Source organism: Cynocephalus volans, chromosome 11, assembly GCF_027409185.1.
Source record: "Cynocephalus volans isolate mCynVol1 chromosome 11, mCynVol1.pri, whole genome shotgun sequence".
Lineage (NCBI taxonomy): Eukaryota > Metazoa > Chordata > Mammalia > Dermoptera > Cynocephalidae > Cynocephalus > Cynocephalus volans.
The window spans coordinates 102,743,912-102,769,835 of NC_084470.1; the positions used below are offsets into that span (position 1 = coordinate 102,743,912).

The window sequence follows — 25,924 nt, forward strand, 5'->3', positions numbered from 1 at the left end:
TTAGACGGAGTCACAGATCCTTCAAACCCATCCTGTGCAGACAGGGCACAGACCCCTCATATGCAGGTCGTGAGCTAGGTAACTGGAAAGACCCTGGGAGCCATTGGCAAGGATGACATGCTTTATTCAGATGCGAGCTCAGCCCCTCAAGGATCAGAGCCATTGTCTTTTATATTAGAGTCAGATAGCCAATTAACACATGGGTGCGAGTCAGATAGCCAAGGAACACTTTGGTGCACATGTGCAGTTAAGGTATTTACAACAGACATGCTGTTGTGGTCAGCCAGGTACGAGGTGAGCGAGCCTGACCAGTCTGTCTCGACTTTCCTCACACCATATTTTTAAACTCCTGCCTTTCTCTCAATTAGCTCTGGGATCTCTTAAAAACAAAAAAAACACCTCTTATGTATCTGCATTATCTTCCCCTCTATTTCCCACCTTTGACTACAAATCTCCTAGAAGGTTTTCTCTATGAAGTGCCTCTACTTTGTGGAGAAAAATGAGCACGTTTTACCTGGGTCTAAGTTGTTCTCAGTATCTGGCATCTGTGATACCTCTGAGGCTCCTGTGTCATCAGTTGTTGGCTGATCCAAGTTGCTGAGCGCTACAGTTCCCTGCATACTAAGGTCTTCCTTACTCTCTTGTGGGAGATATTCACATGGTGATTGCTTCTCTACAGGGAGGGAAGAGGAGAGTGCACCAGGCTAGCACAGCTTGACACCACCTGTGCAGCCAATCTGCACCTCAAGCCCACCCCCATCTCAGCATTCTCCCCCGCAAGGCCACCATGCAGGGCCATCCCATGGAGCCCAGCTGGGCAGGAAATAGGAGTTTCTGTTTCTTTTATTCCACTTCAAGGATGACTAATCTACATAATACAACTTACAAAGAAGCCTGTATTCTCAAGTATTACATAAATAAATAGATTTATAATAGGGACTTCAATAATTTAACTCCCCTTGGAAAACCAACATATATGCACACAAATAAATGTGTAGAAGGGAACTTCAATCAAGAGCAAAAGTGTGAAATGCCTCTTCTATTCAGAGTAATACAGAATTTCATGCACAGTTACGCTTGTCTCACAGAGCTAGTACAGAGAAAGGCATTCCACATGATGCAGGTGGCTGAAGTGTCTTTCAAATATTCTCAAAGTATCTCAAGGAGCCAAAAGAGTACAACCATCCCTTTCCCGAAGACACTCAAGACTTGGTGCAAGGTGATCCATGGCAAAGACAAATTTCTTTGCAGCCTCACAATTTACCCTGAAAACTCATTTGAATTTTTTATTCCCACCCAAAATATATCTGCTTTGATTAAATGCAAAAATGTTTTCCTCCCCTAATTCTTAGGAATAACTGGCATCCTGGGGAGATATGTTTTTCTGAGGCTTTATGTCTTCCTGTTACTCTAACTTATATCTTCAGTTCAAATACCTCCATTTGAAAAGCCTGGGTACAAAGAATAGTGTATGGAACGAGGAATCAGAAAGTTTATATCAGGATACTGGCTTGGGATCAATTCAGCAAATGTTTACTGAATGACTTCTACGTGTCAAGGGCTGTGTTAGGAGGCTCCTCATACTGGTTCCACCCTTGATTATTTGGATGCAGGAGCCCTAGTTTAACTGGAGAAAGTGACTGCTGCCAAGAGGCACAAAAGAACATGACATCCACAAAAGACGAGCTTTGGGGGAAATGCAGGAACTCAGGCAAGGCTTGGTTAGTGTGCAGGTAACTTGAATAAGAAATTGTATTCACTGAAGCCCTTTCAGAATTTTACATGATATCTGTACTTTGTTAACATGTGCAACTGTTACATCATTTTCTTATTTATGTCTTTCTCTTTAGCTTTCTATAAAGTTTCATATTGAAACGCTAATCAGTCTCAACTGTCCAGGAAAAGTAAGAAATTCTTCTCCATACTCCAGCCTAAACAAAAGAAGGCAGGAAGGAACATGTGGTCCCTTGTGTGGTCTCTGTCCTTCACGCACCCTGGAAAGGTGAACAGAGCTTTATGGAGAAGGTATGAGGCACTTCAGCGACCCCTTTCCCCACCTTCTTCTCCAGGCCTGCTCTATGAGGCCACAGGCAGGTACTTTACCTTCCATGGGTCTGCCCCAGCCCTCCTCTAGGGGTGGTGCCATTACCAGTGGGGCAGTCTCGTCCACTGTAGAGTGCTGGTACCTGACCAAATAGATAAGGTCTTGAATGTCATCTAGCACCACAGCCTCTTCAAATATATTATTTCCCTTCATTCCCAGATCTCTGTTCTTGGACACACGTGTATCGAGCATGTTCTCTGCTACGTTCAGAATTTGCAACTCAGAAGCACGGAAGACTTTATCTCGGACTTTTTCCACATTGTCTGGCAGGCTCTCCCGCTGTGTTGACTTCAGTTTTAATGACATTTCTTGTAGCAAGGCTTCCAGCTCACGGACACCGAAGTACTTCTGGAACCGCTGCAAGCACTGCTCTTCTTTAAAGAACCGGCTTATTATACGCAAGTCCTCCCTATGGTCACTGTGCTGATGTATGTGTACATCTACAGGTGTATGTGGAGTCCAGTGGGACAGGTCATCTTCAAGTTCTTCAGAAACAGACCCCTGGTATTTTGTGTCCATGAATTTCTCTATATCCTCGTGGTCCTCTTTTAAGAGTTCTCCCCCAGGCTTCTCTGCAACCCCGAGGGGATCCTGTGGGTTGTCTTTCTTCAGATCATCTCTATTCCTAAATGCTTTGCCTTGCTCTGGAGTCCTAGTTTTCTCCTTGTTCGGGAAATCAGTTATGTCAGATGGATTCTGTGCTTTCTTATCTAGCAGAGGGCTCTCTTCTTTTCCCACCACCATAACGCCTGGGTCCCTGCCTATTGTGTCTACTCCTTCGGCCATGGGTTCACCTCTTTCTTTTACTATCCCAAATCATACTGGTTTCTTGTTTGTTTTCTTCAGTTTCCAGCTCAGGATTAATGGTTCCTAAAATTGTTCTTTCGGCGACTTCCACATTTACGTCTGCCTGCCAGTCTTGAGTCCCAGGGCTCTTCTCTCTAGACTGTTTTGCAGTGACAGCATTTTCATCTTCCAGTAGCTCTTCAGGGGGAGAGTCATCCTCTGCTGCTTCTGGATTTTCCGCATGGGAACATGGCCCTCGTGCGCTGTCAGTCTGGTCTGCCTCCCGTGTGCCGGAGGAGTCCTCGCTGACCTCTGCCGCAGCGGCCTCGTCTTCTCATTCACACGCTCACTGCCTGCAGCGGTCACAGCTCTTCCTCGTTGCTCGGAAAGACTTCTTCCCGGAGAGGGAGCCTCTGCTTTCTGTTCTCTCGGCAAACAGATTTTATCTGCAAAGGAGAATCTAGGCTGATTTTGAGTTTTAAGAAATACTTGCTCTTTAAATTCCTCATGTTGATGCTCCATTGAAGGCATGTGTGGTTCTGGTTCACTTACCAAAACATTCACTTCTGCCACACTGTCTCTGGATGCATTATGTGGACTATCTCCCAAAAGTGGCACAATGTCCAAGGATTCCCATTTAATCTTTTCTTCATTCATTTGATTCCCCACCGTGTTATGTACAGATCCACTCTCTGAGCCACCTTCCAAAATCTGCTCCCCAGGCTTTTCTCCGTGGAGTGGGCCTTCTGAGATATGAATAGCTGCTCCTTTCTGGTCATTTTCTCTGTCAACAGATGTGGATTTTAACATGTGTCTGTGCTTTTCAGCAGCTAATAAAGAGTCAAGGTTACTGTCTGGAATAGAGCTGTACACAGCCATCTCCTCCTGCCTCTCATGGTCTAATTCATTCTCACTTTGTACGAGGGCCCTCTCAGGTTCTTGAACTTCCCTCCTTTTGCCTCTAATGTGAAAGTTCAGTGTCCACTTCTGGGTCTTCCCATTATATCTTTCAGGGACTTCTACAATCAAAAGACCTTCTTGTACATTTTCAGGGTCAGTATAATCTATGGCTGATCTTGGTAACTCCTGTTTGCTATTCAGGATGAATGAACCATCATCTTCCTTTTCTTCCTCTGAAGAAGGACTCTCTAAATCCATCACACCTGTTTTCTCTTCACCTCCCGTGACAATAGAGAATATAGTATCCCCCAAGTTGTTAGTATATTTTTATCACCCTTTTTGATGGCAGGAGGCAGAGTTATCTCAACCTTATCCTCTCCATTTGAATTCTGCTCTTTCTCTGTTGAATATTTCTCAACTCCAGACTTCACTGGAGTTTTCATATCTTCTTCACTTGTAAAGATTAGTAATGGTAGCTCATCAAAGTTTTCTTCATTCTTATCTTCTTTTGCAAATGTGTAATACTCAGCATCCAATTCCTCATCAAAATTATCTTCTAAACAAGTAACAAGTCTGCTTGTCTCATCGTCAGATACAAGTGCATCAGCAGTTGAGCCAAATTTCGTTTTCAAGTCCAGAGTCATATCCTTTTGCAAAAGTTTATAAGCATCAATCTTTTCCTGTTCACTGGAAACCTGAAAGGTATTGCTGGTTTTGTTGTTTTCACTTTGTTTAAATTTAATTGACCTTGCAGCATTTCTTCAAGAAGTTCAAACAAAGACTGCTCTCCCTTAGCATCACCCATTTGACTGTTTGCATGTTTCTCCTCAGCTATAAACCATTCCTTGAGATCATTAGTGTTTTCTAGAAACACACTTGTTTTCCCCTGAGTCAGCTTCTTCTGGTTTAGGTTCAGGTTCATTTTCCTTAGATACTTCAGGAGTTTTTTCCACATGCACATGCAGAGAAGTTTTTTCTACAGCTTTCTCAGAAACTCCAGTTGCAGAATTGTATAATTCCAAAACCACTAAAAGTTCTTCTACATTATAATTCTCATAATTGTCTCTTCCCCATCAAAACAAACAAAATCTGTCTCCTGAAAGGGAAAGAAAAACATTGATGTGTCACTAACCAAGTGGCACAAGAGCAAACTCTTACCATGCTACTGACAGACATAACTCCAAGTTCATTTTGGGTCTAGAGGGGCACCTGTGTCAACCTCGAGTGATGACTAGTCTCAAGCAGTGGGGGGACAGGAGGCTGGAGTCCACTTTCCCACCCAAGTAGTACTCCTGGCTTTGCTTCATTCTCTCTACCCCAGGTAAGTAATGATTCATGTGGCTGGTGCGCTTGCTCGGCCCCATCCCTGTGTTGTGTTTTGGACCTGCCAGAGGGAATTCACAGGTGACTTTTAGGTTGAATCCTTAGCAGTAAGCAACAGGGAGTGTGCTGCGAAGTCACCATCTTTAGTTCTGAAGAGTTTGATTTACATGTTCCCCAAATGTCACAAGTATCATGATAATCAAATGAAACAGACACTTGGGAAATATTAATAAAACAAATCTTTATTAACTATTAATACAGAGAACTTCAGCAAGAGGGGAGATAAAGTTTACTGATCTTTAATTAAACATTTTTAGCATTACAGTATTATAAACACCTTGTTATGTATTTATCTGGTGCATACTAAAAAGAGGATAATGGAAATACATGTTCTTAAAGCATTTCCACAGGAAATGTTTTTATATTTATGACATTCTAAATTATTTATCAGAAATAAAGTACTCTCTTGGGCCAAGAGAGCCAAAAGGTGTAAATGGTGTGGGTCCTGGTCGAAATCCCCGAGGGTCAAAAGGCAGGTCCCATCTTCCAGGTGGAACGCCTGGTGCATATTCTCTTCAGTCTAGTGGTGGACGCATACGAGGACCTGGAAAACAAACATTCAGTCATGTAAAAATACCTAGGAACCTATCTAAATTAAGATGATTCCAGGTACATTAACATATTCTCTAATTTCTCACAACCTTAGAACGTCAACTGGTGGCATCCCGGTTTTATACATGAGGCAAACTGAGACTCAGCATTTTTAAGTTACATGCCTTTGGCCAGCCAGCCACCAAGGAGCATGGGCAGGATTTAAACATGGCTCTACCTAGCTCCACACCTGCATTCTTTCCACTATACAGTCTTGCCATCTTTTTCTCATAAGAGCTCAATTTGTACTTGGACATACCATAATACCATACCAAAAGTGACAGATTATGAAATAGGGCTTCCCTGCAACAAAGAAATTTTGATAAAGGAAACTCCATTGTGTACTACTGTAAAAATTCATGCAATAGCTCAGCATAGAACTAACAAACACCATCAAATTCAAGGTGCTTGCTCTGCTGGAGAAGACCTTCTAGCTTCACCAATGAAAATCAGCAACATTCACTGGATAGCTATTACATCCTACCTTCTCTTTCAAAACTCCTCATCTATTGCCAAGTGAGGAGTGAGGCTTTAACCTTTCCTTCTTTTGTGTTCTGTGACCCATTTCTTATGCTTCTGTTATGGGTGATCACAAGCTTTATGTTGTAGAATCTATGTGTCTGTGACCTACAGGACATCTTGAGTTAAGGGATGTGTCTTAACCACCTTTCTATCCATTGCAGAGCCTGGTACATAGCCATGGGTGTTTAATATACAGCTGCAGAAATCATATATCTGTCTATCAATAGCTCCTTTTCTTTTCTAGATGAGATAGTTACTGCCATCTTAGTACAGAGAGACTGTGGAGCACTCCATGTGTCCTAAGAACTTGAGCCAAAATTAAAATCTACACAGTCAGCTTTATCCTTGTATTGCAAAGCCCTGCAATAGCAACTGTTTTAGCGAGGAACAGAGAGAAAAGATGAATATGCTTTACAAGTCAGTTACTACTATTCAAATCATCATACCGAATGGTGGAGGAAATGGCCGAGGCCAGAAAGGCCCGCAGAGGTGAGGAGGTGGTCCATATCGAATGGGTGGTGGGATGGGGCCTCCAACGAGGGAGCTCATGGGGGGCACCCCCGGAAAACGAGGTGGGGGGCCTTTAGGAGCCATATTAACCTGCAGAATAGAAGCAATTCAAGTTTTGAAAATACTTCGGTAGGACAGACAAAAGCACCAACACCAGTAAAAGGTAAAACCCAAAGAAGCAGATGTCAGACACCTGTCCAAAGAACAGAATCAGTGCCACAAAATTCTATCCCTCCCCCGTTTGTTCTCACTGACAGCTTAGAGAGGTTATAGGGATGCCACAGGAGTGAACGGTCTCACTGTAAGCATATTACTGTTTGTGTCTGCGAATGGAAGGGAAAAGCTGGAGGACTGTCAAAGATTATCAATGGAGATGACTCCTGATTAATGAAGAAGCCACACCACACACACTGTGATGTCCCTCTAAGGCAGTCACTCCCTCCATTCACCACAATAGCTCTTTATTTTCATATTAAGAATGCAGAGAATAAAAAGGAATGAAAAATCTTTCTCTACACATGTCCTAATAGCTACTAGTCAGAGTACTTTCAGAAGGGCTTTTGTATATCTTGAATTCTCAGATCTCTAAATCTCTAAGTATGAACATATTATTTTCATTATGGGAGAACAGAGTTTTAGATAATTTGCTGAAGGTCCCCCAGCATGGAAGAGGCCAAGCTGGAATTCAATACCAGGTTTGCCTCCAAGCCCTTGCTCTTTCCACCTCTGCTTCTCATCTCTAACAAAGGGGTCTCTACTCTCTCTAAAGTCTTCTGCCTCAAAGGGCTTTTGGGTCTAACCCAAGCTTCCCTTGGATAAAGAGATCTCTCAAGAGATATGTGTTCCTGGAGTCCTGCCCTGGAACTCAGAAATATCTTCCAACAGAAACAATGTTATATATACAATTAGGCAGGCACAGCTCTAATATTTACCTTCATTCATTAGAAATACTATATATTATAAGATACTGACTAATCATTTCCTATGGTAAACTGGGTTGGAAACTCCAAATATTTAAACTTCTTTGATTTCAACATAGAGAAGCACTATGAGGTATGATCAGAAGACTTACCAGCTATAACAGCAACAGAAGTAACAAGAGAATACAGTTATGTGAACATAATTTAAAGCCATTGCTGGGAATGGAATCAACAGGTAATTACAGATTTTCACTACTATTTCACTTGCAGCAAACATTCTTCTGTTATCAATCTGTAATTTCAGATCATTCAAAGTAGGCTTTGCCAGGGCTGGCCCGTGGTTCAATTGAGAGGGTGTGGTGCTGATAACACGAAGGCCGTGGGTTCGGATCCCTATGTAGGGATGGCCAGTTCGCTCACTTGGAGAGCATGGTGCTGACAACACCAAGTAAAGGGTTAAGATCCCCTTACCAGTCATCTTTATCAGCACCGCACTCTCCTGAGTGAGCCACGGGCCAGCCCTCCTTACCAGTCATCTTTAAAAAAAAAAAACCAAAAAGCATAGTGGGCTTTGCCTAGCGTAGAAGTGGAGAAATTTTTAAATAGCAGTCTTCCAAATGAAAATATAAGAACTATGGGTTTTCCAACTTAAAATGAATTTACTTTCCCTAAGAGCATTCAACCCTGAATCACACAATATAGTTGAAATGATGAGTTTTCACATTTTTAAAGGTAATTACAATTATAGCAGATGCTCTGAACAGGTTGTCTAACCAAAACAGGCAAGTGGAGAAAAAAACAGCCAACCAACTAGTCAGATTTCAGCAACATTCCCAAATCAAGGACAAGAGTGAGATCAGTACTGCAGTGCAATTTAAAGCCAGGTATATTAGTACTCCTCATATCCTTTCCAGAAATACACCAAGAAAAAGCCCAGTCCAGTCCTCGACCTCTATGTACTTACTGCTCCTGGATGATCAGCCAAAGAAGTAATGCTGGGAACTGAAGGGCCTTCAGGCTCTTGGGGAACAGTTTGCTTTTTAAAAAATAAACAATTGAACACACAAAGAGAAGATGAGGCAAAGAGAGAGTGCTGTAGGAAAAGCTGAATGTTCCTGAAATACCTAATTGTAATTCACAACAGCTGTAGCATTTACCTTGCCCCCGTCCGTCACCTTAGAAGGGGAAGAGCTTCTTGAGTTGCTGTTTATCATGGCAGCTAGACCAGATCCTGGGTCTGTGAAAGGCCAGAGTATTTATTTAGACTGATTTTGACTTGTACACTGTGAAAAAATCCTCTACTCACCTTCCACCATGACTTTAGACTCTTTGAACACACTTAGGTCTCTTACCAGAGGCAGAGGGTTTCCCAGACACCTCAGAAGACCATTAGAATGAGACAGAGGCCTGTCCACTGACCCTTGAGAAAGAGATAACTGAGCTCTTGAATGTATTTTTTCAGAAGAAATAAACCAATTGTGGACAGACCTGGGTTCAACTCTAGATAGAAAGTGGCATTAGAAACAGGTCTCCCAATACAATTAAGGGAAATCACTTGTAATTTATGCACGGGCTTAAAGAATTAAAATAAGAACGGTTGTGGATTGAAATAACAGCAATAAACCCTGCACATTAGTAGCACTGGTCCTGTACTTCATTTAAGCTTGATACAATTCTATAGGTTTCTTTGTTTCACTATATAATCGGACTTCAATATCTTACCTAGCATTATAGACATATTTAGGATTTTTAAAACAAACGTACAGTATTTCAGATTATAGTGATGATATATAGAAGTATATATCCTCCATAAACTATAAAGTTTTAAGGCTAGTTTTATAATATTCAGGAGAGGAACCTCAAATTTAAAGATGTAGGGTGTTACTTCCCAGTAAAAAGTTAAAAGAAACAAAAAACAAGAAAAGGACCTCCACAGAAATAATAAATAAATGCTTTCTGTTCTAAAGTAGATCTTGCAGTAGACTATCCACCAACACAAATGAAGAAATTTGCTTCTGTCTACTGGATCGACCCAAAATTCTAAAATGTTATTTGCATTAGAAATCTTGAATAAGAGGGAAAGAGCACTGTTGAAAAGTTTATTTCAAGGTCACATGTGAATGCTCACCAAATTCTCTTCTAGGCATATCTCTTGGGTTGAGCGTATCGGAGAGAGGCCTCCCGGGTGGCTCTGCTGCCAGTGGAGGGGAGCATTGTCCACCACTCACAGGGGATGGGCCAAACGAGCCGTTGTGGCTCAGAGGACCTGAAGAAGACAGCGTCTTGTTACCACGTTAAGACCTTTTTTTTCTTTGGTAAGTTCTTGGAATTATTTCTAGGACATCATAATTATTACACACAAAAGAAAAAGTAATTTATATACACTTTACACCAAAAACCAGAATGCTGCTTTTTACGAAATGTTTCCCACCTCTCCATGGAGGGTTTTGTGTGTTTGGTCTTCCTGGCATTGGTTTTACAGTCACAGGCTCTTCTTTCAGCAGTGCCACCTTCTGAGTTATTTCCAATAATCTTGAATATAGAGAAAGAATGGACTTAAATGTGAAATAGAAATCAATTCCTTATTAGAGACCACATAGTACAGCCTTTAAAAAACTAAACTGCATTAAAAATAGAGATATCAAAATCACTGACTTGTGTCTCAGGTCAGCGGCTTCCCTTTTCTCTTCAGCTATAGCCCTTTCTGCATCGCGAATTCTTATCTGTTGGAGAAAATATATTTAAATTCAGTTGTGGTAGATTACACACAAAGTAAAGGAAAGAAAGAAAAGCTTACCCAGTTAGCATGCACTTTTTTCTCCTGAGCAGCAATCTGAAAACATACATCAAAAAATATGTTTTGGAACTCATTATAATAGCCATTATAACAGTCTGTATTCAATACCAAAAAATTCTGCAACTGTAGGGCAGTAGAATTATTACCTGATCTTTAAATGAGCACTCTGATTTCTGCAATTCTTCCTCCATTTCTTCAATTCTGCGCCTAAGAATTACACTTGTTTTTACCAGTTAAAGCACAACTGGATAAAAATTCAAACATCCTGGCCACATTCCCAATACTCTTAAGAACTGTACCCTAAAAGACTTCATCCATACATATAAAAACATATTTACATGGTTATATAAATAGAGTACAAGAATGTTGAAAGCTAATGCGACATAATTTCCTTATTATTTAATGGCTAGAAATTCTTAGTCGATGGAGATTATGAGTTGATAAATTATACTTTCCTTATATGTTCTTCAATATGTTCCCAGATAATTCTATTAATATCTTCTTTGATAAAGCTTTTTTACCCCCTTATCAGAAAACTTCCAAGAATTATGACTACTGCATCTATCAAATGGCACAGTAACTTTAATCGCTTTTGATACATCCTATAACAAATTGGTCTCTTATAGAATCACTGCAATATATACTCCCCTCTCCCCCAAACTGTTTGCATTAACCAAGTTCCCTTACATACAGTCTTGCCAGCACTGGGTATAAAATTTAGTTTTTCTCTTGTGAGAACTGAAGGTATTCATGCCCACTGGCATTTATGCTTCTGTACAATTATTCTCTTCTACACAATGTAAAGATGGTTATAAAAAAACTAACACTAGTTTCATTAGCCATTGACACCACCTTTAGAAGCTGAACTCACTTGTAAGTTTTTACTTCCTCTGCGGCCAAAAGCACCTTCTCATCTGCAGTTGACAGCTGCTGCTCTCTTTCTTGCCACTCATACTCTTCTTCACTCAATTTCCTAAGATAAAATGGGTTGTCAAGTGAAAGTGTTTCTCTTTCTTTCCAGCAGTCTAGCTGAAATCTCTATTCAAATGTCACTTCCCATCCTACTCCCAAAAATACACAGACATACAGAGTGTAAGAAGGAATTCAAACCTGCCATTTAGGGATAAAAATCAAACTATGGCCTGTTGGAGAATCACCTGCATATTCTAACTCATAATTCTCTGCTCACTAATGAACAAAACAGATGTAAAAACACTGTGGGCAATCTCTTGTGCTGGAGATGAAGAAAGCTCAAGTTACTTCAGTGTGGAGACCCAGTCGAATCAACCGAGCATAGCTAAGCTTATTTGGGATAAGCAAGGGAGAATTACTTCTCTTATTTCTACCATGGAAAGACCACTAGTTACATTTCTTATTTTGTTATGGATGAACTGTTTCTGAAACCAAGACATGATAAAGGTAGTCAGCGAAAGAGCCCTTGGAACATGTCATGTAACTATGCAATTAACGGGAGAACATTTTCACATGTCAGGTGTGGAACTCCTACTACCTACTTCGATGGAATCATGATTAAGGAAAGAGGCCAATCTGAGTATTGGCAATGTTTATTGAACAGAAAAAAAATCCAAACGGTCCCATAATCAGGGTGATATCTACTAGAAACTGGTTTCAACCTAATAACTTTGAAGTTCATGATGTCAATCGACTATAACATAGATTGTAAAGGGAGCAACATTTAATGGTTTAAAAATGCCATTTTCTAGTAACCCTTGTACTTCTTTACCCATAGTTCTGATTCATGATACTTAAATTGAAAGTTAACTTTCTATGAATCAGAAGCAAAATTAGAAGAGGTATAGTAAAAAAAAGTTTACTAACACCAAAGAATAAGGTTTACGTATTTTTTTATAACTGCTCATTCAGTACTTTAGCAAATATTTTACGTGTGGCTATAATACAGCAGTCACTTTGTAAGGTGCTAAGATAAAAGTATGGGTAAAGTACTATACCCACAGTAAAAAAAAAGGAGCTCACAGTTTAATGTATAAAAGATATATATAAGAACTGAACAATCCCTCCCTAACTCTGGTTTAGTAAGAAATGTGAAAAAACTGAGACTTGAAGAAATACCAGTGAGAATTTTGCTTCCAATAGTGGATGAGTTAGTCTGAGAACAATGAGAAAATTAGACAAAAATAGAAAGACTGTGCTTGAAGGCATCAGAGACCTGATAAGGCATGAAAGATACATGTGTATGGCCAAGATGCTGTAGGAAAAAGGATCTCACAATTACAAGTAAGACTGGCATTTTAAGCCACTCTTCCCCTAGGATCATCGACACATTGAAGACAGTGCAGAGAGATAAGGAATCTGAACATAGCTTCCAACAGATCTCTGGTTCAAATAAAAAAGAGGTGGAGTTCTGGGCTGCTGGAGATGGGGGAACTCTATTAAAAGCCCTGGGCTTTGAGCTGAGAGTAAAAAGTGCTGGATACATGGAATATTAAACTGTTAATACAATGTCCTTTGAAGAAACTATGACATTTTTGAATGACCTTAACTGCTGACTGGATTAGGTGATGAGGACTTGCTAGAAATAACCTCAAATATTTCCAGTGGGAAGATCACACCATCCTAGGCCTCAAATTTCCTTTATCATTATCATAATTGTCACTCAATCTAAACTGAGCAGGCACTCCACAAGACAAGACAATGTGATCAAAATCTAAAATACAAGAGAAATGGACTCAACGGCTTCACATAATGGAATTATTTTTACCCAGATTTTTAAATTATTTTGCCTTACATATTCAAGGAAGTGAAAATGAAGGTCAAGAATTTCAGCAGAGGATTAGAAATTATAAAATGAATAATAGTAATTGAAATTAAGAACTCAATGACTGAGTTTAGCATCAGGTTTCATAACTGAAGTGAGATTTTCGTACGTTGGAAGACAGGTAAAAAAAAAAACATCCAGAATGAAGCAAATTGAGAATGCAGGAGATAGAGGAAATAATTTTCAAAAAGCCTGACATGTTTAATTGGTATCTCAGGAGAAGACAAACTGAGGCAAAATTAATACAGAAAAAAAAAAATACCTCTAAATTCAAGAGGTGTTCATCACCCAAGCAGCAGGAATGCAAAAGAGAGACAGAGAAAGGGGAAAAACGAAAACCCCACTCTTGGGCACCTCCCCATAAAACTGCTGAAAACCAAAAAGAAATATGACTGAAGGTGGTAGGACAGGGGTGAAACATTTGAAAGAGGGGAAATAAGAATGATGACAGCTTCCTCAGGGAAACTTTAAAACCAGATAATAAGCAATTGGTTATCTTTAAAGTGCTGAAATTCAATAACTGCAAAAAATTCTACAGCCAGCAGAAAGATATTTTAAAAATGGAATCAAAATAAAGACATCTGATACAAAGGTAAACTCATCAAATCTGTTACTAAAGGATGTTCCAGTAGAATGAAAGTGATCCGAAATGTAAGACCAAAGATGTAGGTGAATAAAGAACTACAGGGACAATAAATATGTGTGTAAATTGAATGAACACTGCAGGACAGCACTGTGAAAGACAATAAAAAGTCTTGTGGAGTTTGAGGTATACAGGATACTAAAATACACTAGCACAGAAGCACCTAAGTCAGGATGGAAATAAAGCCCAGAGAGAGGTAAATCTATTAGTTTATGTCAGACTTTTTGATAAGTCTGTGATATAATTTTGTGGTCTTTTAAGCTATGGTCACGTGGCAATTAACAGGGATACATTCTGATAAATGCATTGCTAAGTGATTTCATCACTGTGTAAACACCAGACTGTGTACGTACACAAACCTAAATGCTATAGCCTACTAAACATCTATAGTCCGTGGGCCTACCATCATACATGTGGTCCATCATTGACCGAAATGTCATTACAGGATGAGCAAGATGACCTGTAACTAACTACCAAGCTTAAACAAGGGAAGAGAATAATTTAAAATGTTCAAACAATTCAAGAGGAAGAAGAAAAGAAACACAGTAAAAACCAACAAACGGAAAGCAAATGCCAATATGTAGATTTAAACTTAAACACATATTTAGCAGTTACATTATAAGAAAAAAATGAGTACTCACCCAGTGTCTATGGCTATTTATGCCACCACTCCCTCCAGAAAAGATTTTAAGGAGCATAAACATTTGAGTAAGCAGGAGATTGGCAGGTGGAAATAGTGTTAGAATACAGTTTTGCTTCGGACAAAACCACACACATGACAAGGAGGCGAGGAGTGGTATGAAGGGACTGTACTGTGTGTGGCTGTAGGTCAGGAAGCATCCGAAGGAGCTACAGGAAATGGACCTGGAGAGGCAGCTCGGGGCCATGTAAGGGGAGCAACCTCTATACCTGCTGAGGAGTCCAACATGGATACTGAAGAGAATGGGGTATCCTTGACAGAGTTTAAGCACATAATGAAATGGACCCACTTGTATTTTAGGATATTCACTCTTGGAGCTTCAAGAAAATTAAACAGAGTGTGGAGGAAGTTGCATAAGAAAGGGAGACTGAAGACAGGTGATTAGTTAGGGGACTGGCAGAAAAGATGACATGTGCCTGAACTAACATAGTGGCTTTGAGAGAGGACAGTAGAATACAGACCAGACATGGTGACTGAAAGGAGGCTGGAGGAGCTGAATAAAATAGAGCCACAGTGCCCGAGTCCTGAAGAAAAACTGTCACTTACATGATTCACACTACTATTAGGGCAGAGACATGCTTATTCTTAGAAAAGGTAATAAAAAGAGGAATGTTTCTCTCAAGTGGGCCAGGTTGTTAGAGCTGGCCTGAACAAAATTCAGAAATTTAAATTGGTTACTTGATGAGCGCAGAATTAGAGAAAGTTAACGGTGTGCTTTCAGTGTTTAATGGCATCAGGCAGTACAAGCACTTTTTAAGAAGTTAGCGTTATTCAGCAATACAGGCCTTCTCCCAGACTGAGTAGAGTGTAAGAGTAAACACAAATAGCAATGCCACAGACAAGCTATTTTTAGGAATTCAAATATTTTTGTGGAGAAAAACCACAAAATTGACTACAAAAATACATCTTTTGAGAGATACTTAGCTCCAAATTTGAGATGTATATTTCAAAAGTTTAATAGCTAAATATACACACCAAACAGATATTTCTGTATTCAAAACTCCTAACATCCTTACCATAATTACATCATGATTAGTCTGAATATTTGATTTTATTAATTCCGTTACTTTCAGTAACTATATATTCCTTTGAAGTTCTTATTCTACAAAAAACATGTTGTACAAATCACCTGGAATTTGAAGAGACTATATCAAGAGCTAGTAAAAGAAATGTAAGACTAATCAGAATTACATAAATGACCACAAAGAAAGGCAAATGGAGGAAGTGGTGGACTACAGACAGGGTGTGCATCTGCAGAAAAGAAGCACGTGTGCAGCAGCAGCTGCTGCTACCAGTAAACCGCGCCCCTCACATGAATTACAGGCAACAATTCCTGATGCCTGGTCTGAACAGAAAGAAAAATGCAAGTTCTGGGGAAAAAAATGCAAAGAAGGAAAGACAACACATACCAATCACAGGTGGAAAAAACCATAAATAATCTTTAAGATAAAATTATCTACATTAGTATACACATTTAGTCATGACAATTGTGTTAACAACTAACAATGAAAATCTTACTTATGCAGAGCCATCTCATTCTGCTGGTATAGTTCACTCAAAATCTCCACTTTCTGTCTCAGGGTATTACATTCATCCTCCAGTCCAGCTTTGGCAGACTGCAGTGAACTGCAGTCCTTTTCTAATTGCTTTATTCCATCTGTAAAGGATAAAACAGTTGAGCTCTATGTGTGTGCACAAGGACGTCAGAACGTGGTTGAGAAGGCGGTGCCGACAGGGGTGAGAAGGGCAAAGCAGAAAGCCATTCCTCATCTTCCCAATGATATTTTGTATCTTTCCAATATGTGGTGCTTTCTTTTCAAGAAGCAACCTACCTTGCAGGTTCCATTTTGTGGACATGGAGGCTCTTAGCTTAAATTGTAAGAGTTTTAGATCTTCTTCAACTACTGATATTGTAGTTTGTGTCTAAAATGTGCACAAGAGAGAAGTATTCTTAAAAGTGAGTCATCGTTAGTATTCCCAAGCACTTATGGGACTCTATAAAAAGTATTATACCTGAGAGATGCCCATCATCTGCTTAATTCGAGTTTTCGTTTTCCCATTTTGATTACCTAAAAAACAGAAGGTTTTAATTGCTTTTTCTTCCCTTGCTTTTTTAACTAACATTTTCTTGACTTCCTCAAAACTACAAAATTATCATGTTCAAATACTAAAAGAAAAAAGCAAATTAACCAACAAAACTAATGAGACTAATTGACTTTTAAGAGAGACATATAATTAAAAAGTAAATTCCTAGTATGTACAATAAAAATGTTATCCATGCTGTTTTTGAGCAAGAAGAAATATCTGAGATGAAGCTCTGTCTTCTGTCTCAGATCTCTGCTTGGGTAAGTGTCTTATTTTAGAAAGAGTCACTCCTCTGTTCTCCCCCAGAATCTGTTATCAGGTGTGGTTTAAAACAACCACTAATGCAAGCAGTAGCCAACTTGGGAAACTGTGTTTAGAAACATTTTCTTCATCAGCAAACACTGCTACCCTATAGCCTCCACTGTCACAGCCTAAGTTAGTTTATAGCTCCAACCACCTTAGTACTCTTAAAACTGGTTGTAAGGCTTAAAACCGCACAGCTACACAGATGAGTATTAAAATCATATGCCATCTCTCTGAAGCTGAGAAACAAGTTTCTCCTATTGCATGTGTTCAATACTTAGAGGTATAAAACATGACCCATACAGTTCTAATGCATATCAACTAGTTCTCAATGGGATGGAAAAAAAGTTCAGTGTTCTTTGCATTCCAATTGCTATATCACACCCAGCAAACCACCTCTGCCCAATGCAAATAGACCTATATAGAAATCTAATGATATGTTTCTATGACTGTAAAGCTTAAGAGGAAATTCTGCCAGCGGAGAAGCAGCATCAGTGTACTAAATTAAAGACAGGAAGGCAACAAGGGGTCCAACTTCCTGAGACTGATCTTACCTCCCACCTCTGCATTTGCTAATTCATCTGACTCCTTTCCTCCTTTATTTTGACTCTCAGATTCAGACTCATACTCTAACTGATTCAACTGTGGAATGAAATCAGTCAAAGCCTAGAAAAGAAGCAAAAGGGGATCCGTAAGAGCCTCTCAAATTTAATCCAGCAAATTTCATGAGAATTCATGAGAATTAAGCATGTATTCATGAGAATGAACTTACATTAATATTATCATCTTTGTGAGTAATAGCTACTTGTAAATCTTTCTGAGACTTCTTAAAGGATTTGATTTGCTCACTGAGTTCATCATGTGATTTACTCCAGTCTCTGATTTCCTGCTGCAACTGAAAGGTCAAACATGTGAATTCCCACAGGTTAGGGCTTTTGCACTGAAGACACTAGAACTATGTGAATGAGACTGGGAAGTAAGAAACTAAGCCCCTCCCTGACCTGTCACTATAGGTTAAAACCCTTGCTAAAGGAAAGTGGAGAGTGGTCTTAACGTTCAGAGCTATAGCATGAACACTAGATCTGTCAAGGAAGTTAATCCAGTTCACTGCATCCTTCAGAAAATTGGGGCCAATTCAAATAAGTCACTTCCAGTAGGAATGGAAGAGCATGTCCTATCGTCTCCCAAGTCCAGACTCTTGATTATGTAACCTTCCCTTGGCCAATGAAGCAGTTAAGTAGTCGAAGAAGGGTTAAAAAATACCTACTTCTTAGGTCTAAAAAGCCCATCTATTACACCTTTGAAGCTACTCAATTTAGTCGTTGGTTAATGTTTGATAAGACAAAGTCTAAACACTCTGATCATAAATTGTACAGAACAGGAGCTCTGGAACAGATAAGAATGTAGACATGCACTCAGTTCTGGAAGCAGAGTTTTAACTTTGCATATCCATGTACAGAATTCTGCATGCTCATTTCATTACCTTAAAAACCAATCTGAGAAAAAATATTCATGAGGTAATGGTATTTGGTTGTCTAGATTACATGACCTAAGATATCCATTATTTTTTTTTACCTGCTCTTTCTTCTTCATAAGCCTAGCATTTTCTTCTTGAACCCGGTGGCATTCAGACTTCATCTTCTCTTCACTAAGCTGATCTTCTTTAATAGCAATTTGAACCTAATGTGAAAACATTCCTATCAGTGAATTAATTCGAAAGGACAAGCACGTTACAATTTCCCAACCAGAAATAACGTAGTTTTCATTTTCTGCATATTTCAGCCCACATCACAGTTTTGCTCCTCAACAAAACTAAAACATAGTATAACTATTCCGTAGGAATTGTAGTCAGCTTTACCTCTGAAAATTCTGAAGCGTTCATGCAGATAACATTGTTTAACTTCTCTATAGATTTCCTGTTTTCTAATATCTGCCATGTGGAAACAGAACACAAAACATATATTAGAATTTTAGTAGAAACATCAGGATATGTGCCAAAAAGAAGAAACAATAACAAAACTTATCCCCCTGCCATCCTGTATATTTCAGGTAAAAGCATGTGAACCAATTTTGGCATAGGGGAAAAATCAAGAACTTAAAGCGGAACCATAATTGAGGGCACAAATATTTCATGACATCCACAACCTTCCTGGTTAAGAGATAATGTAGTAGATGACCAGACAGAAAGGTGAAAGCAAAGAAAATGAACAAACTTTCAAGTAAACCAATTCAAATCAGTAATTTTTTTCTAATGGCAGAGAAAACAAACAAACAAAGAAACAAACCCAAGAACACTTTAAAAATTCTCTTGCCTGAATTAAAAATGGCAGGATTTGAGGGAGATAAGATAAATTTCACATACAGAAGAAATTCCAAACAATTTATGAAGATACTGGCTCTTCAAGGAGGTGGGGCATAACTCTCCCCTCTTGGACTGTGGGCTATGCACAGTAACTTCCTTCCAAAGAGTCCAGTATATAAAAGGTGGGAAAAGAGTAATTTCATAACAGAAAAACTTGGCACGACTACCTTTGCTAGGTGGTCAAGCTCAACTGGGTGTCTGACATACAGGAAGCCTCTCTACTGTCTTTGCAACTTTCATGTAATTCTAAATCTAAAAAGTTAACGAAAAAGAACTTACAGAACCAAATGTAAGGACTGTTACAGTTGTCACAGTCACAGTTTCTTGGTTGCTCTACATGTTTCAGAGGACAGAACCAAGTAATATGAAAATTACACAGAGCTGAGGACAAAAATACTTCCATAAAACCACTTTAAATTATGTTAGTCCTTAAAATTCCTCAAAAATGGACAGAAGTAGGTTCAACTTCTCTGACTCCCACTCTTAATTTAGATAACAGCATGGAAAATATCGTGTTCAGCTCATGCAGTATACAGAATATTTAAAAGTGTTACACTACAGTGACACTTAGCAGCAAAACTCTTACCAAGTCCTGATTCCTGACAGTATGTTCTCGCTCAGATTCTAACATAACACGAAGACTTTTAACTGTTTCATCCAGAATTTTACTAGTTTTTTCAAGTGTCTTGATTTTATCCTACAAAAAAAGATATTAAGATTAGTAATAATTACTCATTACTTTAACTTCTGTTTTCAGAATGTAATCCCAAGAAGGGAATTTTACCTTATATTTAATCGCTTCATCGCGAAGAATCATATTTTGTTTCTTGGTTTCTTGAATATATTTCTTTGATTCTTTGATCTATATAAAATAAAGCATTCAGAATAAAAAATATAAGTTATAGTTCTACCAAAACTTATTTCCAAATAAGTGACCCCTTCCAGAACGAAGCAGTGCTTTACACATATGATGACTGCTTAAGATCTGAATGGTTGGTAGCGAATAATAAGAAAATATGATTTAACAATAGTATAATAACTAAATTTATAGTAACTGTAAAACAGGCAGAAATAATTCAAGCGGGAACAATGGGGAACAAAACTAAAAAAATCATTATACCTTCTGTTCATAGTCTGACAACTTTTGAACAAGTTCTCTATTTTCTCTCGTGATGTTTTTCACCTTGTCAGAAATTTGCTGTTCAGTGACTAAAAAGGGGGCAAAAATCAATACGTCACTAAATAAAATTGTTACCCAATGTATTAGCAGCAAAGACATGTTACTTGACACTATGAGGAAAAAGAACTTCTTTTCAAAACTTTTATGACTTTTTAAAGAGCAATCTGTAGTTTACAGCAATAAGGATATAAAAATATTATTAAAATTTAAGAAAAATATTCTTATAATAGAATGGTTATTTAAATGAGATTCTAGTTTAAATATATTTCAAAAATTGGAAATATAATAAAACGTTATAGCTTGATGTTCCTTTCTGCATGAAGCACATTTCTTCTCAGAAAATGGGATCCCTTCAAATACATGTTATTTACAAAAAGAAACAGAATGAAAATGCAAATATATTGATTGATATTTCTATTCCTCAAATTATCTAGTTTAATAAATGTTTCATGTATTGTTTAAATCATTAGCACAGGAACGTTGTTCACCTGTAATAAATCTGCATTGCATCAACATTTAAAGTCAGGCTGCCCCAAATTAAACTACTCATCTTCTCTCTAGTCCCACAATTAACTCATCCTCATCTCCTATCCATTGTTATCACCACCATCTACTCCATCATCCAACCTAGCAACTCAGGAAAACTAAAACTTTCGGGAGCTAATAAGTCAATCAGACATAAGAAGTCATTATATCTACTTCTAGCTTATATAAAACTCATGACAAACACCAATACAGAGGAAACACTACCAAAGATAAAATAAGTCTAAAATTTTACCTTGATAAACTCTACTCTTTACCTGGAAGAGAGAGAAATAAAATTAAATTTGATGTTAAACATTTTATTAATAAAAATATATAGTTCGTAATATAACGGTGAAAAATCATAACCAAGTGAGAGTTTTATAATGGTTTGACTCAGCCTAATGAATTCATAGGATTAAAAAAAAGAAAAGGTTAGAAAGAATTTCAAATATAATTGGTGGCGATACTTCATAAATAGTCTCAAGAGAAAAAAGCACTAAGGTAAATATACCTTGCAGCTAAAGATATGTTTATATATCTATTACATGAGCACCAATTTTACAAAATGAACACAATTTTAGAACAGAAAAGACTAATATTTCATAATATCCTAATGCTTATTTACCTAAAATCATTTATTTAATAACCCAAAATAGTCAAGATGAGGTCTAGAAACAATGATTGTTCAAAAAGAGTCTGAGGAAACAAAATTAAAGGTATAATCTTTGTACTAAGATATGCCTCTTTCATTCAACAGAAAACATCTTTGAAATCTTATTCAAAGTTGGCTGTTGGCTGAATTTAGAAATACTTCTGGGCGTGTGGTCCCTTTCAGTCACGTTTGGGTCTTTAAAAATATGATCTAAAAATATTACCGGACCTTGAAAAAGAGCTCTGGTTATCCTGGCTAAAAGAGCAGAGGAAATGGAGACAGTCATCCCTGTAGATGTCATGAGAAAAGTTGGGATTAAGGTCACCATTGCACATCTGGCTGGAAAAGACCCCGTACACTGTAGCCATGATGTTGTCATTTGTCCTGATGCCAGTCTTGAAGGTGCCAAAAAAACAAGGACCATATAATGTGGTGGTTCTCCAGGAGGTAATCTGGGTGCACAGAATTTATCTGACTCTGCTGCTGGGAAAGAGACACTGAAGGAACAAGAAAAGAGGAAGGGCCTCATAGCTGCCATCTGTGCAGGTCCTATTGCTCTGTTGGCCCATGAAGTAGGTTTTGAAAGCAAAGTTACAACATAGCCACTTGCTAAAAACAAAATGATAAGTGGAAGTCATTACAGCCATTCAGACTCGTGTGGAAAAGGACAGCCTGATTCTTACAAGCCGAGGTCCTGGGACCGGCTTTGAGTTTATTCTTGCTATTGTCAAGGTGCTGAGCATCAAGGAGGTGGCTGATCAAGTGAAGGCTCCACTTGTTCTTAAAGATTAGAGCAAAAGAAGTTGATGGTGAGTTAGAGAAATAGGCCTTATAATCCATTCTCACTGTGTTCACTTCAAACAAAAAATGACTGGTTAATGTGCTGAGAAGCTGTCATAACTGCTTTTGTGAAGTGTAGTTGTGAAGTAACAACTCCACAGAGATTTCTCAGCCTACAAATTGTCTGTACATTTCTGAACATTGTCTGCCAAATAAACAGGGCATTTAGACAAAAAAAAAATAAATCTCATGAGTTAGATCATTTAATTTTCCCAGGCCACTATAAACAGTGATCATACATCTGAAAGGGAAGGGAAGACTGCTAGAGCAAAATGCAGAAGAGACAGAGAAATAACAGCTAACATCTTTCAAAACGGGCAAAAACTAAATCACCCCCTGAAGACAGCTCTAAATTTACAGGATAATAAAATCTAAGCAGTAACTAATTTAAAAAAATTACTACTATATTTCTTTAGAACTCCAAATACGTTTCTCCTTTCAAATGTTATAAATGGTGATGGGACTTTCAGACCAGTCCACAAAATCATCCATGGTATCTCATTATTAGTACAGTATCTAAACACCACTTACAAGAATGCTGTTCCAGGAAAATGCATTCATAAAATTCCAACGTGGAAAGAAATGACTCTTTCTCTACTGTCACAGCCTAGCTAATGAGAGAGTAAGCTTCCTTTGCTCCCTTTCAGCCAAACTAAAAGTTACGTAGGGCCCAGGTTTCCAAAAGGCAAATGCTAAGGCTGAGAAGCAACAGGACAAAGAGACTACATAACCTTGTGCAAATCAAAACAGGTGTTAAAGTTTTTATAAATGGGAGAGAGAAGAGTAGGAAATATAAAATGTTTTCACCTTTTCCCCTTCTGTTCACACTTTTATTCTCCCCTTTTCCTTTTATCTAAGGAAAAACCTCATGAGGCTAGAGAATCCAGGCAAAAGAAATCCTTCTTTTAGGAGTGATTTTACAATCAATTGGGCAAGGGGAGGAAACTTATTAACAATAATATGTTGAATGTAATATAGTTAAGAAATTAATAAAACAATACAGTACTCAGTTTGAGAAAGAATTGCATTCAATGCTTTTGGCCACTTTAACTGTTAAGTTTCAAATGAAAGCTTTTGATTTGCACAGTTCATTTACACAGAATAATTTCCCCCAATTATGTGAAACAAGTGTGAAGCAGAATGACATACAGTACAATAAAAAGTATGTAGGAGTATACACACATATACATACATATATATGTCTGAAAGTCAAATCCTGTACAGAAAAAAAGGATACAAAAGTTTAATAGTGTCTGAATATTATGTAACTTGTATTTCCAAATAAGATATTTTCTGAGCACATGATCAAATCAGAAAATCTGGCAAACACTTCTATATGTAAGGGGAAAAAACTGAAAATTTACTTCATCTCATAGATATAAGAATTTTTATCGTTCTATTGTATTTCCTTGCATTATTTTTTCTGGGTGGGTGCGAGTGTCCATATGTGTTTTATATAATGCACAGTTTACCTGTACTTTGACGTCTTGGTTTCTGCTTTTTTCCACTTCATGTTAAATTGTGAGCACTTTCGTCTCCTCAATGTCTTTGAAATATGTAAAGCCACCTTATATCCCATTATATGGATATACAATAATTTAACAATTCCCCTACCACAGGGATCATTTAGGTTGTGACAAGTTTTCACTCTAATAAGTTCTTTTCCACTGAATGCCCTTGTATTTGATCTTTAATGCATGATTGGTAATTTCTTTAGGACAGATAATTAGACATGATATTATATTATATAAAAGGATGTGACCATTTGTAAGGCTTCTTATACATATCACTAAATGACTTTTCAGAGTGGCTGTATGAATTCCCAATTCTACTAACAGTGCATATGTGCACCCTCCTCATTCTTAATCTTTAGGTTTTGATATAAGGGATTCATAAAGTGAACTTTGCCACTTGAATTTATACACATTATTTTGTGCGCGTAAGTCTAAAACAGAAAGATTACACTATTGTAGAAGGTTAGCTTGAACTATAATCATTAATTACCATTTATGTTACTGAAAAAGAAGCAAATAAAAGGGCCAGTGATTATAAAACATCCCTTGCATTTATGAGTTAAAGTATAAATTAATTTACTCACAACAAGGACAGTTCTCCAGAAGAATACACCAAATGAAACAATTCCCAGGAAGGCTGTTATAAGTACAGGTTCCCATGGCAGTCCATAGAAATCTGGCCCAGGCTGAACATCATCAGGCAATGTAGCAACAAACTGAAATAGACATATTAGAAATAACGGGAAGCCTTAAAGAAATTTGCAATAATGCAGTCAGAAAGAGTCAGCCATAGAAATTCTATGCCAAACTCCGCCAGATAACTACCCCCCAAAAAGCTTCAATGGCTCTTACTGCTTCATGAAAGACAAGATGTTGGTACTCTCATTTCTTGTTTGACTATTAGTGTTTTTAATTATTACCAGTCTAAACGTCTTTAAGTTGATCATATATTTCCAGTTAGCAGAGACCCTGCCACATCATTTTGTCCAACACATGGCTAGAGTCCCTCTGGATCACACATTTTCTCTTGGTTAAGTGGTTTATATTACTTAAAAAAACAAAAAGAAAAACAAAAAAAAACCCCACATAAGAGAAAAAATTTAAGTCCAGTGAAAGTAATCAACTTTCATGGCTGCAAATAAAACCAATATGATGGTAATGGATGTGTTATTCCTCTCAAAATTTAAACTTTAATTTTATTCTACTCTTACATAAAGAAGGACACATGCTAAGTCAGATAGCTCCTGGTAACTGGTCTAAATCAATCCTGAATTTAACTGTCTTCTATCCAACTCGGCACCTTAATTTCAAATGTTTCCTGGGAGATAGTCCATCAAACACCTACCTGCTCCACACTGTTTTTGCTGCCCTCTACAAGTACCCGAGTTAACTACCATACTGACTCCATCCCCCAACAGTGCCAGTGGTTACTGGGAAAAGACCCACTGGTTCTCAGTGTTTGGATAGTGGCTTTAAACACAACACAGTGTCTGTCACTTCTAACTGTTCAGTAAGAAATGAGCAAGTGATGAAACTTGAAATACACTCCCACTAGCCTCCCTAAACAGCACAGCAACGTCCTGCCTGCCTCAGGCCTGACACGATCCATTTCCTTGGCCAGGTCGATCAGGGCACCCTCTCTGCTCAGAACTCGTCCACCCGCCTGCCAGAACTGGGGTCCCTCTGTGGGAACGGGGATGGTCACCTCCAGCAGCTTGGCTGTGAGGGTTGTATACAGCACTGACAGGGGTCCCCAAAGTGTCCTGTCCAACGTGGCTACAGGAGGCACAATGGCAGGGACTGCCTCCAT

At 38.3% G+C, this 25,924-nt stretch overlaps 2 pseudogenes; one reads left to right on the forward strand and one right to left on the reverse strand.

Annotated features, from left to right (window-relative positions):
• Positions 1-5,553: 5,553 nt before the first annotated feature.
• LOC134390184 (transport and Golgi organization protein 1 homolog) lies at positions 5,554-25,924 on the reverse strand (annotated as a pseudogene).
• Positions 21,770-22,552, forward strand: LOC134390872 (Parkinson disease protein 7 homolog; annotated as a pseudogene).